Source organism: Vanessa atalanta, chromosome 21 (genome assembly GCF_905147765.1).
Source record: "Vanessa atalanta chromosome 21, ilVanAtal1.2, whole genome shotgun sequence".
Taxonomy (NCBI): Eukaryota; Metazoa; Arthropoda; class Insecta; order Lepidoptera; family Nymphalidae; genus Vanessa; species Vanessa atalanta.
The window spans coordinates 914,400-932,983 of record NC_061891.1 but is presented as its reverse complement, the minus strand read 5'-3'; the positions used below and the strand labels follow the sequence as shown (position 1 = coordinate 932,983).

The 18,584-nt window shown below is 31.0% G+C and overlaps 1 protein-coding gene across 1 annotated transcript in view; it reads right to left on the bottom strand.

Moving 5' to 3' along the window:
- The window catches only part of LOC125072241, a 132,314-nt gene that overhangs the window by 60,148 nt on the left and 53,582 nt on the right, over positions 1 to 18,584 (bottom strand). Inside the window, exon 2 of the mRNA XM_047682765.1 lies at positions 4,226 to 4,287. The gene's annotated coding sequence lies outside the window, so the exon portion shown is untranslated. The remainder of the gene's footprint in view (positions 1 to 4,225; positions 4,288 to 18,584) is intronic.

Below are 18,584 nucleotides of genomic sequence, written 5' to 3'. Positions count from 1 at the left end.
TTCCACGTGTGAAATTGATACGTTTAGGCTAAAATCGTTTAGTTCTTTTTGTATAGCAAGCGAGCAAGTTGGTTGTGACAATACTAGTGGATAATCCAATTTCGATTTCCGCAAGCTAGAGGTCTAGTTTAAGATAGGTAGAAGTAAAGTAACTGCTGTTAAATATCCCACTGTTAGGCTAAGGCTTCCTGTCTTTGAGGAGGTTTAGAGTTCATTCAACCAGAGTGCTTCCACTTGTTGGCCAAACACTTTTGTACTTTATTATGACCGCAGTTTGCTAGTCACTTTTGAGAATGGTCATTGTAAAGAAATAGAACAAGAAGGAGATCATTAACCCTAAGGATACCGCCATACAATTGTATCTATTCTTGACTAATAAAAAAGATACTTCAGATCCTTTTGGCAAGTCTGTCTCAGAGACGCACAAGATACGTCTCAGAAAAGTGGTTCAGCTTCACTGGCTCCGCTGCGGTATTACCTGATAGTTATACAGTATCTATTATTATATTTACGTTATTGTTACATCGTAGTCCAATTTAAGTAGAACTACTAGTATGTATGACTACAAGTAACTTATTTGAACGTCGATAAATGCATTTAATATTCTTGATCAATTTATTATTTATATACCAATCAAGTTCAAAATAAATTTAAAAAAAAATTGTTTTTAAAAAAAGAAATCGAAAAAGTAAGAGTGCGTTAGTAGAATATATTCTTATGAAATACAAAATAAAAAAAAAAAAAAAAAACAATAAGATAGACACAATCTTACTGCCAAACTTTGAACGAACGTTAATTCAATTACAAGAAACATTATTATAGAGAACAGATTATATACGCGTATAAAAAGTTAACTGGCAATTGGCTTTATTTCGAAACTGTAGGTAGATATATGATCAAATGCTTTGTCCTCTTCTTCCAAATGCGAAACGAGAGAGAACACGTTAAATCAAACAACGTTTACAAGTAAACAGTTCGGGTAATGATTTATAACACATCGAATTAAACACGATTAATTGAAGTCGAAACATTTAAAATAATTCTTGTTGGTGGATTTGGCCTGTACGCTTTTATTTGCATAAAACTTAATAAATACACTTCAATGTCAATCTATAAATTCCAAATGATATTAATAATAGAAATCTTGAATCTTATTCTTTCACGCGATATACACTTTAATATTAATTTCATAATGTACCAACATGTTCCATCAGCACGCATGACACTAATCACGCTAGACATTGTAATAGTTTAATGATCTGTTTTAATTAATTTGAATAATATAACTATTAAGACGGAGTATCTTTTCTGTTTTTTTTTTGTTGTAAATGTAATGTACTTGCGGATTAAATAATTGTAAAATAATTTATTAATATCAGAATTAATAACATTAAGTCCTTAAATAAATATAAAAAATAGTTATTGTATACATCTCGACCGCGTGGAATGGTGGCAAGAATGCTCTCAACATTTCCCCGTTGAATCGCAATTCCGATCCTCTGGGCTAAAAACGAACCGGCCCTCCTGTCACCAGCTTGTGTGTGTTTAAAAATATTTAGTACCTAATATAAGTAATAAATTGGCTGGCTTAAATAAATAAATTATGTAGTTTCAAATGTGCGTTACGCGATTCATTAAATTATTAGGGCGGTTCAGATATGTTCACGTAAATGGTCTTGTATTTACGTCGGAGTCGCCTATGAAGGGTTTCGTAGCAGCACATAATATAACACACACGCACACGTTTGCGATAGGTTTGATGAAAAAAAAAAATTGAGTTTCAGTTCTAAGTATGGGGAACGGCCCAAAATTTATTGTTTTTTTTTTTCATTTTTGTGTGAAAGTCTTAATGCTGTTCACAGAATACACTACTCACTAAGTTTCAACACTATAGGTCTTTTAGTTTCGGAAAAAATTGGCTGTGACATACGGACGGACAGACAGACAGACAGACATGGCGATAAGGGTTCCGTTTTTTACCATTTGGCTACGGAACCCTAAAATTACTGTTAATTGACAGTTATTTCTATATTATTTGCAATTGTACCAGGAGATGAATTAATTGCTATTTTAACAAACTTAAATGTTAATAAATACTCATTGATAGTATTACTTACATTTTGTATTATTAACTTCGGTATTTAACGCATAAGTACATAGCTCAGTACCATATATTATATATTAATTAAAAAAACAATGAAATATTTATTTGTACACAACGCCTCCCATCCAACAATCCTAACATACGAAAACCCTATGATAGTATAATCTTTTTCTCTTCGTGAAAATTAAAGATTGTTTGTAATAAGCAGCGAGAGGTATAAAATTCAATCAAAAGGACACAATATACGTCATAAACATACATTGGTTTTTCCATATATACCTACGTATATATCAGTTCCAGTTGTAATCGAACTTGCAATCAAAACATTGAAGGCATATCCAGATGCCACTCGTCCAGTTATTATTGTAAATGTTAAATATCATAATAAATTTATTATTTGTTCAAGTGCGGTGTGTATTCGGCATTGGTTGTGCGGCCTCCGAAATGAGAACATGAGGTTTACGGTTCGGTGTAAAATATGTATGTAGGCCGATATGAAGGCACGTTGTTACTATTTATTTTGGTTCATAAAACAATGAATATCACTCACGATCTACATTCGTACGTGCAGAATGGAAATTGCCAAAAATAATGGTCGATCTTCTTATTTAAATGATAAAGCGTGATTGACTATTTATTATTTTTTAATGAAACAAACATCGATAACTAAACATTAATGAGATTTTGTTTTTGTGATAAATTTTTAAATTTTTCCGACAAATCAATAGTTAATACACGTATTGTTTATTAGTTCTTTGCTGTCTTGAATTCTATTTCTCTTGGAATCACTGTCGTGATTATTTCTCCACATTGGCTTAAAAATATACTCGAATTTGAAATTTATAAGAGATGCGTGAAATTATTATGCAAACGCTACAATATTGATAATGTTTATAAAAATGCTAAAGCTTTACATTGGACATAGCATATTGGCTCCCAAGGTTATAGAAAGCAATGGTGGTATAAAGAAACTGTAATATTTCTTACAGCACCAATTTATCAAAATATCAAATCAAACTATACATGAATCAAATGATGAATAAAATGAAATTAAATTAAATGTATAAATTGCTAATACCTTCGCTATATTATGCTATAAATAGCTGATTAATATATCTTTAATTATAATACAACACTAATCAATTGAACTGCTTATGTCCACTTTAATTTGACTTCCAAATTTTCTATAACAACGTCGCTCTCAAAACGCCGTTTTTACATATCCCTAATGAACACCATAAAGGCGAGATCTCGACCAATGATATCACTTCAATGTTAAAGTTCTTTAGACGCCTTAATTCTCCTGTGATTGGAATAAATGCTAAATGTTTAAAAATTAATAAAGATCATAATAAACCAGTTTATGATATTTTTCCAACGATTATGTTATCTAAAATAAGAATAAACTTTTCAGAAACACATTATTGGTATCCCGTTAGGAATGAATTGATTTAAAATTTAAATTCCACTGAAATATCATCTGTTTTCTCTTGCTCTAGAAGTCTTCGTTGAATTAATTGACCGAGAGAAATATTCTCTCGATTAAACAATTAGAACGAATTACGTTCAAGAATTGAAATAATTTTACATAATGATGTATAGTTATCCAATTACAGAGACAGAATGACTTTACCCGATTTGAGTTTAGTTTTTAATGGAAATAAGTTGGTCACGCCAAATGGGCCACTTGAAGGTCAGTGGACACCACTTTGCCACTATAAAAACTTTAAACCGTCCTATACTCGCGAATGTACTACCAACCTTGGTTTTATAAAGTTATAGTAGTGATTTATGTCCCTTGTGCCTTCAGTCACGCTGACTAGTTCACCTATCAAACCGGAACACAAAAATACTAAGTATTACTGTTGGGCGGTAGTATATATTATGAGTGTGTAGTACTAGTCTTATAAGTACTACCAAGAAGTAGTTTAAAACTTAATAAAAATGTTTATTTTAGGGAGCGTTTTATTTAAGTCCTTGTTTATAATTCGTAAAAAAAAAATTACAATACATAAATTTCAGCTACGGTATTTCGATCACGAAACGCCTATTTAAACGCCAACTCCGACCTTCACTGTTGCCCTTTACCACGTTTGTAAAATGAGGAAATGCATTACTTACCCGCTAGCTCAGGGGTTTGTTTCCACGCCGGCAGCCATGGTTACCGGCGACCCCGACACGACCTGTAAAAACATTTTAGTAGATAAATCACCTTAATAGGATACAACGCTAACATAGTTTCTCTATTTGCTTTGGTTAATCTCGCTAAGCTGGTAAAAATGAAAGCAAAAGTGTAAAAATAATTGTGTCACTAAAGAAGAACCTTGTGGTACCCCAAGTGGACAAAAGCTTTTACGAAATCAGTAAAGAAATTTGAACAGCTGCAAATTGAATAAGAAAATTACAGTATTTTACATGCATATTACAACGGAGTTCGCTGTTCTGCTTTAATTACACGATGCTATTGAATGCAATGAAAAATATTAGGTTAGAGGATTTTTGCTTCACTCAATTTGAATAACAAATTTGAAACGTTGATGGTATCTTCCGTCTCTTTTCTCTTTTACGTCGTTTAATTATTTACAAAACGTTTTTCGTTAAATTTTAATGACTTAATAAAAGTAATTTCTTTAGACCCTATTTAAGTAGATAAGATAGACTCTGATTAAGACAAGGATTAGCATCTGCTTTGAATACAATGATTTCTTTTTTTGTGTTACAAATAAAAAATACGTAAGAAGCTAGACAAAGATGTTCAAAATCTTAAATAATTTGTTAAGATAAACATAAATTCTTATCGGCCATTCTTAGTTTCTTACTACGATTATTCAACGTTATAAATACTTTTAAATAAAAAGTAATTTGAAGGCTATTAATGTAACGATAATAATAAGATCGATGTTAAATCTCAAAGCGTCATAAAAAATAAACAAGATCGAAACCTTTGAGGCGTAATTTAGAGAGACCATTCAGGACGAGAACTCTCGAGAGATTTCATTATATTTTATAAACAGAGACCCGCAGAGTAATTGGAAAGTGAATCCGAAATGAATTTCTAAACCATTGAAATACAAATTTAGTAGGATAAAGAGTCCTACAAAATTGAATTAATTTTTACGCCCGCTTGACGTCTGAACTTTAAGCCGTTCTGAAGTTTATTAAAAGTATGATTTTATTTAGGATAATAGAAAATTTCTAAGACCAACTTACATTGCATTGTCATACGGATTTTTTTTAATTCTGCCCTATAAATATTTAAAGAAATGACAAAAAAAAGAACAAAACTGCTCTATTATAATTTAAATCACATAATCTGGTTAAGATACTTGAAAAGGTTATCCTTATAAATATATAATTTGTTTACTTCAACCCTAATTCAGACGATTAAACCAACAAATATTAAAATAGCACAATCAAACAAACAAAACAAATTATTTCACTTAATGCTTCAGAAAAAGTGCGGAAACAAGATTTGAAACCTTGAACTTCAATAGATTAAATCTAAGATATCAAAACAATTGCAATACAGTCTATTATGAACCGTATTCAATTGTAATAAGAGTTATAAATAATAAACAAACTATCAGAGACAAGTTCAATGGCTGGAACAAAAAACGAAGAGCATAAACCTTGGTCTCATATAACGCTATTGTACTCCGATGATTGCACATCGGTTTTTATTCAACATGCCGATGAAAAAGATATTATAGTAATATTTTTTGCTGCGTTTTAAAAACTAGCTGTCACAGTGTAGTTATCAGAGGTAAGAGTAAATGCACTTTATTTTGTCGTTTTTATAAACTCTTGTTTACTTTCTTATAATTATTTCAGCATATTTTAAGTGCAGTTTATTAAAAGATGTAAGTATAACACGGAACAAATGCAACTGTAAGTTTTAACTGTTGTTAATTTTTGGTTGTTCATTTTTGTTCTCCTGTTATTTAAACAAGAAATCGTAACGGTAACTTTGGTTAAAGAAATTGTTTTGCCACTTCTTTTATTTCGAATAAAATTTATGAACAAAAAATACATGAATTTTTATCAAGGCAAAGGTAAAATTCATTGGAAATCTTTGCTTTGATAGATTTCTTTTACCAAAACCATGATCCGCTCGACCACACGCACGAAGGCCGAAGGGTAATTTCAAAGTAACTTAATTATATTTTTACAACAATGGCTGCGTATTACGACACTGATTCGTTGGTTTTATATTTTCGTAACATTTTTTGCGACCTTCTCCGTGGGAATAAGGACAAGACTATAATAATCTTGTGATCGTTTGACACAAATGCCTCATTAATTTTAAACTATACCATAGAAAATGTTTTGTATAACTTTCGTGACATACTCGTTTATATTATTCGACTACAAAAAGTACAGCAAAAATAAACACTGCTTACTTTAAACCAATTTATAAATAGGCAAAGAAACAACTGTCCATTTTTCTACACCATTTCTCATAACAATTTATGTTTTTATTATAAAGAAATAAAAGTTTTAAATAAGTAAAAGACGTGCAAATTTTTGACCTCATCACTTGATGTCCTCAAAAGTTTTAAATTTCGACTACTGAACGAACACTAGTTTCATTAAATGAATAAAGACTAAGTTAAAATTAATATGAATGCAATAAAACTCTTGTTACATTTGAAGAAGTAATGCCAGATTTATCTTAACCGCAAACCGAACGTGAGTCTAATTTTAAAGTTGAAGTTTTACTCGAAAGCGTTCACTTCGTTGAATATGCAAAATGTTGAACTGGGGTAGTAAATTGAGCACTCTGCATAACTGTCATTAAAACTGTATGTCTATATATAAACAGCTATGAAAATATTACACGGATTGCAGGTGATTTTTCTTATATTTATCGAATTAAAAGTGAATTTATTCAGTGTAATTTTATATCAAAAATTAAAATAAGTACAATTATTATATATTTAGGTAACACTGGATGAACATAGCTTGCGATAGAGACCAATGGCGAACTCTAGAAGAAACTTCGAGACGAGGGGTTCTTCTTAGCTATACATATATGACTAAAAATTAAATTTTTGAAAAAAAAAAGAAAGAACTAGATACTAACTAGTTTAGAAATATAAGGCATTTTATTTTATTTATTATTATTATATATTTATGTACGAGTAGAAGTTCAATAAAATGCATGATTGAAAAGTTCAATTACGCAAATCGTACTAGAGAGATTGTGTTATTTGTCGAGCGTGCATCGATATATTTGTCGACGACAGTTTGAAGACGATGTAATTGAAAAATGAAACCAATTTTCCTTATATGATTGCATAATATATTGAAGATTTGTCTGTATTTAATTTTGTACCCAGATTTTCTTCCGTTTGTCTATTTCCATAGAGCCGAGATGGCCCAGTGGTTAGAACGCGTGCATCTTGCACCCATGATTTCGGGTTCAAACCCAGGCAGGCATCACTGAATATTCATGTGCTTAATTTGTGTTTATAATTCATCTCGTGCTCGGCGGTGAAGGAAAACATCGTGAGGCATGTGTCTAATTTCAACGAAATTCTGCCACATGTGTATTCCACCAACCCGCATTGGAGCAACGTGGTGGAATATGCTCCAAACCTTCTCCTCAAAGGGAGAGGAGGCCTTTAACCTAGCAGTGGGAAATTTACAGGCTGCTAATGTAAATCAATTTAAGAATGCACAATAAATCAAAACCTATATGTTTAATATATGAACATTTAAACTTTTTCTTTGTTAAATTTGATACGCGGCGTGACTAGAAAATTAGTGTGCCGTTCAGTTCAATGTATATATATATATATATATGTATATATGTTTCTAATCTATAAAGCAAATAGACATTGCTCTGCGCTGAGCTGGCAGATTTCGTTTCGATCTGGATCTGAAGAACTAACAATTTGGTTGTTAGTCTACGAATGGAAATGTTTTCTCGAGTGCACTTAAACTCTTATAGTTTTGGCTTTACTAACAATAAAAATATAATAACAATATATGACATTTTAATTAAATTACTATTGAATATAATATGAACTTAAAACTACAACGAAGAAAAATGAATTACTTTAACTAAAACTCGACATATTAGTTCTTCGGTCTTGTTATACAGATACTTAAAACACCTATACAATTCATATTTGTCATTAAGGATGATCATTAGTCAAAAGCGCTTAGAGAAGATGATAAAGAAAAACAAAAGCGTTCTATTAATATCGCTAAAACTTTACTGTTACGTAGCATTAAATTAAACAGACTAACATAACCAAAGTTATTCTCCAATAAAATTGCTCCGTATATCAATCGTACGGTTTCTGGAAATAGATTTGCAATCTGTGAAAGTAGAACTGCAATGGATTCTGTTAGTTAAAACCAAATGTTCGGTAATTCCGTTCGTTTGGTATCCTGAACATTACTATTAATATTTAAATATGACATAATAAAGGTTAAAAATAAACGAACTAGTGTAACAGGTGAAACATTATCTGAAACAGAAATTAAACAAGACCACGCAACGAGATGCGTAGTTAGATGACTGGAGACTGGAGCGTGACGACGTTTCACCATCATCTCGTCCATCACGCGCAAGGACGTTAGCCTTCAGACCATGGTCACTGAATACATCTTTGCTTTGTTATACTAGTTCCATTTTTTTTGCTTGCTAATTATCTCTACACTATGAATTATCAAACCTACACAAAGCCTATCTTAAGGTCATAATGCAATAATTAAATTTAAAGTACTGTTTAAAATTGATTATGAATTATAGCATTTTATACTGTACAAGATTATTTTGATGATAACAAAGCTTGGGAATAAGCATCCGTTGGTCTTCATACAGGTTATACACATTTAATAATAATAGTGATTATAGGAATATCTTTGATATAAAAGGGTAACTACTTCGTTTTTCAGCGATTTTGAAAGTGGTAGTAGTTCACATTTTTAATCTTATAGAATGACAAATCAAAGGTAAGGCTTGAAAAAAGGTATCATTTCATCTAGATTGTGCTAACAAAGCTTTATCGGACACATTACAAAGATAAACACGTGCTGATCAAAAATCAAATCGACAGTTGCTCAGTATAATTTTAGCCTAACATTTATCTCTCCTAATGGTAGTAAAGTCTATTTATGGACCATCTTTAAGCATATCGTAAGATTTGAATACTCTCAAGCCGAGTTTAACTCTTTATTACTGGTATTTTTATGAGATAAATATTGGTTTAATAAAAGCTGAATCTTTTCTATTTGAAAGTTTCTCGTATAAATATTTTTAAACACATTTGTACTAAACTAAGTTGTATGAGTAACATATTTTGAGATATGGGCCAAACGGTAGCTATTTGCGGAGGCAAGAATGCGACGCGATACATCTCACCATAAGTTAAACTGAGAAATTCGGTGGTTTCGTGTTACAGTATAATCCTGCCTCATAAGAAGGTAATGCGTCAAAATAAACAAACTAAAATTATAAATAATACGTATGTTAAATATAAAAAATATAATTAAGTTTTATAACATCATTGAACATTAAAATAGTAATTATTTTCACTACCCAATCGGTGCAGTGGGTAGCTTATAAAGATGAGGTTCAGTGCTCAAATCCCGGATCCAGTCAACTAAAAGATATTACGATTTTTTTATCAAATTCTCAGTGGCTTTCAGAAAATTGCAGTATTTAAATTATGGCCAAATTTAGTTTAGCCTTTGATTCTATGCCTGAACTCTTCGGTAGTGTTAGATTTTTGTCTTATCGGATGTAAAGAATGAACCTGTGTTTCCGCACTCCAGTTCAGTATAATCTATCCTAAGAAATTGGCCAGTCTTCGTCGAGATTGGTTTAAATGATCCAAATCGTTCAAGATAAATGATGGTCACATAATTTCTGTGGGTGACTATATCATATATTATGTTGAATAGCAAAATATTGGTATTAATATTGTACTAAATATTTATCAAGTTATATTTACCGTTTTGCAGAACTTTGTATTGAAATCATGTAACGGTAATTCGAACGCCTGAGAAAATTCTAGTGAAATAGTACACGTGGAAAAAAAAGATTTTAATCGTTCGAGACTTTATACCGCGCCGTTAACTATATAAACATTACCTTTTTCTTCACATATCTCGCATGAGGTGAACATTTTTAAAGTAATGCCTGAAAGGAACGCAAAACGACTGCGAAAAATGCACAAAATACGAGATGATTATTTGAAACCTATATACTGTGGACTTCTCTGCGCTCACAGACAAATCCAATCCAATATTGAAGACTTAATGAAATTGAGTTGATTTCACATGAAATGCAATCGTTGTAAATGCATTATTACATAATACATGCATGTATGCTGATATAGATATTATGGCGAATTTTTAACTGGTATTATAGGCAGGTACGTAAATAGGTCACCTGGTGTTTAAGGTTCACCACCAACAAGAAATACTACTCACTCCTTATCGACAATTACTTTAGAATATATGATATGTCTCTTTCGGCTGTAGTTACACTGGCTCACTCACAAACGTTAACAATGTTGTATTCAAATATATTAACTTTATAAAAAAATTTACTTGGTATATTTTTAATTTAAATACACCTTTAACGCTGAATCAACGTTATCGGAATGTAGTTTGGCTAAATGTAAAGATCTCTTTCGATTCAATTAATCAATAATCATAATGCAGTTTTTAACAACACAAAGTTTTTTCAAGGTTAAACGTATCATGCACCAAACCATCCGTGTTACGAGAAAATGCTATGATTTTAATTATTGTTTAATTTAATGGTAAAGGATTTTTTTTTGTAATTAGTTTTCAATGTATAAATCTAAAAACGGAACTTATTCGAAAACAGGAATTTTCTTGTGTTATCTTAATAGGTAGTGGCGTGCAATTACGCGTGGTATGCGGCCAGTCAATAAGAGATCCTTGTGAGTTTATTTATAACTTGAAACGAGTTGGTGAAGCTATCTAAGGAGGTGATAGAAAAAAAAATACTTTTAATCTATTAAACTAGTGACAAAAGAACGATGTTACTTGAAATCTATATGCATTCGAAATTATTGACAAATTTGTATTCGAACCAATTTTTAACGGCCCTTAAATTTAATTAAATAATAATTTAATAACTTCCTCAGGCACAGTGGATTGACGATTTGAGCAAGACGGCTGGCAGGAGCTGGATGCGAGCTGCCGAAGAAAGACCACAGTGGCGTGCATTTGGAGAGGCTTATGTCCAGCAGTGGACGAATGTGGGCTGATGATGATGAAATTTAATTGAAGTCTCCATCAGATGACAGTTGAATAAAAATTATCTTACTTTAATTATCTATTTAACAAATATATATTTTTTTAATTACATTTAGTATCATTACGACTACTTGTTATATTACTTATATAATATCAATGTTACGTACAAGACTTGGAAACAATGAAGATTATTCGTTGAGCTTTTGAAAAAATAATACATTTTCTCATGGACTCCTATCGCCGATTCTCTTCATTGTAAAATATCTGCGGTGATGTACGACCAATTCCAATATTCCCAAATCTGACATGTTTTACCGAAAGTTAGTAATTTTCTATTAAGCAATTCATTTTATTTTCTGTATTTACATTATTCCATACAAATTTAAATCGTTCTAAAGGTCAATCGCTTATACCGTCACGATCTCCTTCGAGATGATTTGATTCTATGTATAAAATAAGAATACTTTTTGGATTATAAAACTTTTTAACTTTGCCGTTTCATAAATTCAAATCATTTGTAAAAAATACATTGGTAAAGAAGGCATAAAATTCGATACAAGATTATATAGATGATTAAAAAGTGTGGAGTTAATGCTTGTTGACTTTCAGGCAGGATACACATATATATAAAATTGTATTTATATAACATGACTGTATTTTTAAATGGTGAAAAAGAGTAACTACTGAGTGTCTTGTCGGTTCTTCTCGGTAGAATCTACATTTCGAACCGCTAGCTTCACTTAAAATAATATGTTAAATGACAAATCAAAAGTACTTGTAAAAGCGTACGTGAATAAAGTATATTTTGATTTGATTTCATACAAATTCTACTTTTTGATAAATTTGAATATTTGATTTAGATTTCTACCTTATTGTTAGTTGAGAATTGTTATATAATGTTTATACTGTTATTAGTTGTTTGTCTCGACTTTGTACGAGTTAAATTAATAAAAACCCGACCCTATCTTCCTCCCAAAACATCATAAGTCATTTCCAAAACTCCTTTCTTAGTGAGCGTCAACGCCACGAAAATAGTCACTACGCTGAATTGAAAGTAATCGACTTGACCTATAGTTTCGGAGATAACAGATGTTATATGGATTAACATAACAGGGTTTTTCTTTTAATTTCTTTTAAATTTGGCATAAAATTATATTACACCTTCATAGACCCTATATTAGCGTTTTTTAAGTATGTAATCCATCAAATATTTCTGAAATAAGCCCATATTATCATTTCATGTTGATAAAGGATATTTTGAACCCTTTCAAGCTAAACGTGCAATATTTTATAGAGATAAACATAATAGAAGGTCACATAAAGTCAACACTTTTCTAATGTCACCTACCTCATTGAGTCATCAAAGGTTACGGTAAATATCATGGAAAAAACACGACATTATCGAAGAACGAATTACGAACAGCTTAGAAAGAAATATAAGGACGGTTAGAAAATGCGGAAACAATGCCTTTTATGCGTGAATGTCTTGCAGATTATGACAATACTCAAAGCCTTAAAAAGTACATTAATAACAGAAAATATTCTAACAATTTTTATTCCAAAAAAAGGGCAACTACTACTCGTATTCACAGGATCATTTCTTGGGTTAAAAGCTTGGACCTTCTAGCTGGAATGTGTTTCAATACGGGTCGGTAACCATATGTGGCAAATTTTCACATAAAAAAAGATTTAAATAAAAGTTATTTGAGAGAGTTTATCATCGTCGTGTCCAATGACCACTCGGATAAAGTCGCAAAGTAACTTATCAGATATCTTTTATTACATTAGCATTATGCTTTATATTCATACCTTAGACCTTATTAAACGTGACCTGAATCAAAAACACAGTAATAGATAAACGCTGACTGTGTCTTATCGGATGTCCAAACAAGACGTCGTTTTAAGACTTAAAAGTTACATTTGATATTACATAATATACATAAACAGCCTGTAAATTTCCCATTGCTGGGCTAAGGCCTCCTCTCCCTTTGAGGAGAAGGTTTGGAGCATATTCCACCACGCTGCGACAATGCGGGTTCGTAGAATACACATGTGACAGAATTTCGTTGAAATTAGACACATGCAGGTTAAGTAAATTAAGCACATGAAAATTCAGTGGTGCTTGCCTGGGTTTGAACCCGAAATCATCGGTTAAGATGCACGCATTTTAACCATTGGGCCATCTCGGCTCGCATCTCATCTCGTCATTTGATGTTAACGCCTAAAAATATTTTAATTAATCAGAAGAAGGAATTCAGACGAATTGAGAAATGCGTGCTTGTAATGTTGGAAAATGTGCAAGATCTGCGATAAATAACTGGTAAAATAAGGATTGTCGTGTTATATTGACATCAATCATGATTAAGACATACGTCTTTTTTGCAAGTTTTCAACCGATCATTAGGTTTTGGATGCTTCTATCATTATATCCATTATGGAAATATGAACTTTAACGACTTGTTAATAAGAGTATGAATCGTTTACGTTGATATGTTTTTTTTTTAGTAAATAGAATCCTTATTATCGTAAGATAAGATGGCAGCGTACCATGTATATTGCTCTCATGTTATTTCCTTTCGTATTAGCTTGAAGGATATCTTCGTTCCGCATTCCATTTAATCGTTTCCTTTAATAAGTTTTTGCCGTATTAGTTCTGGTGGAAGAAATTCTTATTACAAGGTCAGGACGGTGGATGCAGCGAAGGTTATGAATCAGCGACACACTATCAATAGGAATACCTGTAATTTTGAGGTTTACTTTTCCATTGTTTTGTATTCTTACTATGTCAGAACAATACTATATTTATAATTCGAAGTATTACGTCACAACTGATCTGAGTTTGAGGTTAATATATTTCTTTGAAGTATCCTAATTGATTTCATAACGAGTACTAAATCAATTCAATGCTCTGTATAAAAATTGGCACAGACAAAACAACTCAGTATCTTCTTCTCCTCTTTTTATCTTTCTATTTCCTTTTTGAACCTATTGATGAATTTAAGTGATATAAATGATAAACACTGATTATGAGGGTAGATTTTTTTTACGAGTTTTCCTCAAATTTACAATGATATTTATGTTCTAATTTCGACCAATGAGTGAACTGCAGCAATTTCAAAAGTTCTCATCATCCAATAATAGAACAGATTATGTAGAACTATTTACCTCTTAACGTGCACATACTGGTTTGAACACTGTTTGTCTTCTCACGATGACACAGCGGGACCTAACTTTTATTCAATATTCTCTCAAACTATGTTTACAGTCGACTACAAATACATTTCAAACTCTAACCAAAGTCCTGGAAATACGTCACGTTGAAGTCCAACGTATTCCACCGCATTACTTGCATCTTTAAAGTGTCTTTATATATACTTAAATATATTATATATTCATTAAATAGGATTTATTGATACAACTGACTTAATAAGCTTAAGCTATTGTTATGGTTTCGTTCGTTGTAATTTTAATATTATGTTTAGGTATTAAATAAAACATTGTTACGATAGAGAATGTTCGAAAAAGTATTGATTTAATTAATTAAAAATTAATATTTAACTTCGCATATTTATCACATTTATTAATTTATTTGGGAAAGAAGTAAACTATGATAACAACACTTTTTTGTTGAAATAATAATGAAAATCATAAATGGATCAAATTTCCACTGAATATAAACACAAATAAATGATATATTTAATAAGAATAAAAATAAAAACAAAAAGTATATAAAGGAAAACAGTTTAGGTATAAATATATATAGTTTACGTTTAACTTATTTTGAGTTCACAATTTTTCTAGTTAAATATATCTAACTCTTTACAATATATGTTATAAATTGCACATCTTCGTAACAAAAAGATTTATGTATGATATATAAACAACACTAAGAAAAACTATATTTTTACGAACACCCAGTCATCGGCTTTCCCTCAACACGAACAAAAAAAAAAATACGATCGAATCAAGTCTGATAATAATATTAATACATCAACAGAAATCAATTTTAAAAATATGATATTAGACTACATTGAACTTGAAACAGCTCATATGAATCATCAATGTAACGTAGACTTGCGAACGGAAGCCAAACAGTTGACTAATTATTAAAACCAGATCGATAGTCTGTTCGAAATTAACTTTACAACCAATATTTATATATATAAAGTATAATAACTTATACATAAATATATATTTACATAAATTGGAATAAGCTCCAAAACTTCTCCCCAAAAAGTAGAGGAGAGGCTTTAGATCAGAATTTTAAGGCTGTACTTAATTTACTACTTACATTGAAAAATAAATTAAATACGTTTTAGGTGGTTTTCATTGGAAATTGTATTAATGACGTGTTAACATCAAACCAAAACCTCCCGTAATAAAAGTCGAACATGACATATGGAAAGGATATTACAAATTAGGAAAACTCTAATACGGTCTCAACATTTTTCAGCATATTTTACCAAATAAGTAACAAGCGTATGATTGACTTTTGCTGCCGGTACTATTTTCTCATATTATAAATATAAAATCTATAATAATATTATAAATGCGAAAGTAATTCTGTCTGTCAGTCGGTTGCTCTATCTCCGAACAGAATTTAAGGAAATTTCATATAAAATATTAAGCAAAGATTATGCCTAACACCTAACGACAAATCCCTAAAACGCGAGCAAAGCCTCGGGAGACAACTAGTAATCTATACGTCGGATAAAATATTTATTACAACATTAAAACATTCAGTGAAGTTTTTTTTATCCAAAAATGTTACGTAATCTACAGACAATGTTCCTCAGAATGCCTAATATTCGTTATCTAAATACTCCACGAGGGAGCAGCAAGCAGCAATTTTAATGGATATACAGCTTTACCCACATCAGAAATACGCGACCCGGGAGACCAGACATACCATTGCCATTTAGGAAAAATGTGAACTAAAACTGGGTATTAGCAACGAGAAAAGATTAAGCACCAAAAATACTGTTCGTTGTTGAAGAAAAGTTGCTCTGTGATATCCTCGTGACAGATTTCTAAGAGCTGAATAGCGGGAGCGAAGGAGATATGTTGTTCAATTGCGAATATCAATCTCATAATGTGATACGAAAGTCTGGACTCTTTTTGAACCATCAGGCACGAACCAACAGTGTCAACTTCCAAACTGCTACTTTTAATATCTAGTAGGTGCGTACGAAACTTATAGCTATAGTTTTGATGACCTCCGTGGTCGAGTAGTGTGTACACCGGTTTTCATGGGTACGCCACTCCGAGGGTTCGATTCTCGGCCGAGTCGATATAGAAAAAGTTCATTAGTTTTCTATGTTGTCTTGGGTCTGAGTGTTTGTGATACCTTCGTTATATGTGATTTTCCATAACAAAAGTGCTTTAGAGTAATGTATGTGATGTTGTCCAATATTTTTTATATATTTATTTTTTATAGAGTTCCCCAGCAGTATAAGCTAACTATTAAACCAAACAGAGCGTTAACTCGCTTATATGGTTATAAGCAACAATGCAGTAGACACATATACTTATAGAATATTTGGTATTATGTTTATTCATAACATTTTTTAAACAAGCTTCTTCAATACTTCACAACAAACGAGTTGATAAATTATAAATTGTTACACAAATAATCTATTTATAGACTTAATTTTTAGGGCTCCATAGCCAAAGCGTAAAACGGGACCCTATTACTAAGATTCCAATGTCCGTCCGTCTGCCAACAGACTGTATCTCATGAACCGTGATAGACAGTTGAAATTTTCACAGATGATTTATTTCTTCTGTTGCCGCTATAACAACGAATACTTAAAAACAGAACAAAATAAATATTTAATGGAAATCCCATACGATAAACATGATCTTTTTGACCTTTTTATAGATAATGTTGCGGAACCCTTCTTGCACGAGTCCTACTCGCACTCGGTGAGATACACCTAATTAATATCGAACTAGAAATTATAAATGCTTGCTTAATAAACGAGTTGATAATTGATATAGTTTAACGAAACGAGTGACAATTAACGGAATCTGATATGATGGTCAATTAGCGCCAACCCTTTAAATTAAAACATTATGAAAACATGGCGTTCCATAATGAAATACAATGATATGATACACACACGCCCTAATCGAGCTGCTTGTAAATTATATGTGAGTAAAATCGAGTAGGATGTGAATCAGAGCGAATCTTCAAAGTATGGCTTCTTCACAGTTATATCTTCCTGTATATTTATTTAATGTGTAAAAAGAAACGCATCCGCCTCCTTTTTTAGCGAAAGGCTTGAGCATAAGAAACATATTTCACCACACAGATTTCACGTAGTGTTTTTCTTCACCACCGAGAACTAGATTATAAACACAAATTAAGCACAAGGAAATGTAAAAGTTTGGCAGGATTTGAACCCACAATCTTCAGTTTACGATTGACGTGTACTAGACCATGTCGTACCATAATGAATAGGACTTAATAATTATATTCAATTTCTGATAACAGTGGAAATTTCAGTGTCTAACAAAATAAATTAACCTTTTAATGCTATGAGGAATATCTTTATGTTAAGTTTAATGTATTTGGATGTTATAATTTTTTTGTTTTGTTTATTAATTATTTTTGCATTGAATTCAGTGTATCGCCAATTTAAGTAGTAATTGAAATCTTTTTAATTTTGGAAGAAACATATATTACTACATGAACCTTTTTCTAATTTATTTATTTATTTATTTATAGGTTCGCTAGCGATTTTTACACAAATGTATATTTAAATAACGTTACATATAAAATTAAAAACATGCATAAACTGTGTAAAATCAGTTAAAAGCAAACACTGCATGCATACATAATTCTTTCTTTTAAGTATTGTTTGATAAATATAAATCTAAAAATAATGAATAGCAATTTACATTATATATTAAATTATAAATAAAGTTAAAATAAGTTCATAAATATTCTAAAAATGGATACAATCATAATGCGGTTTCTGATGCAAAACAGTTATGATAAAAGTTATATAATATAAGATTAATCAATTGAAAATACAAAATGACATTAATAAATAATAATTAAAAACATTCAAAACGAGAATACTTAAAATACAGACTAAAACATTGCAAAAAATTAAACGACCAAAATAATTCAATTGACACAACTAAATTCATTGTAATTGGCTGATTAGGTTGTTTATAATTAACTTCCGAAAGGTATTCTAATGTTTTTTTCAAGGTAAGATCAAAC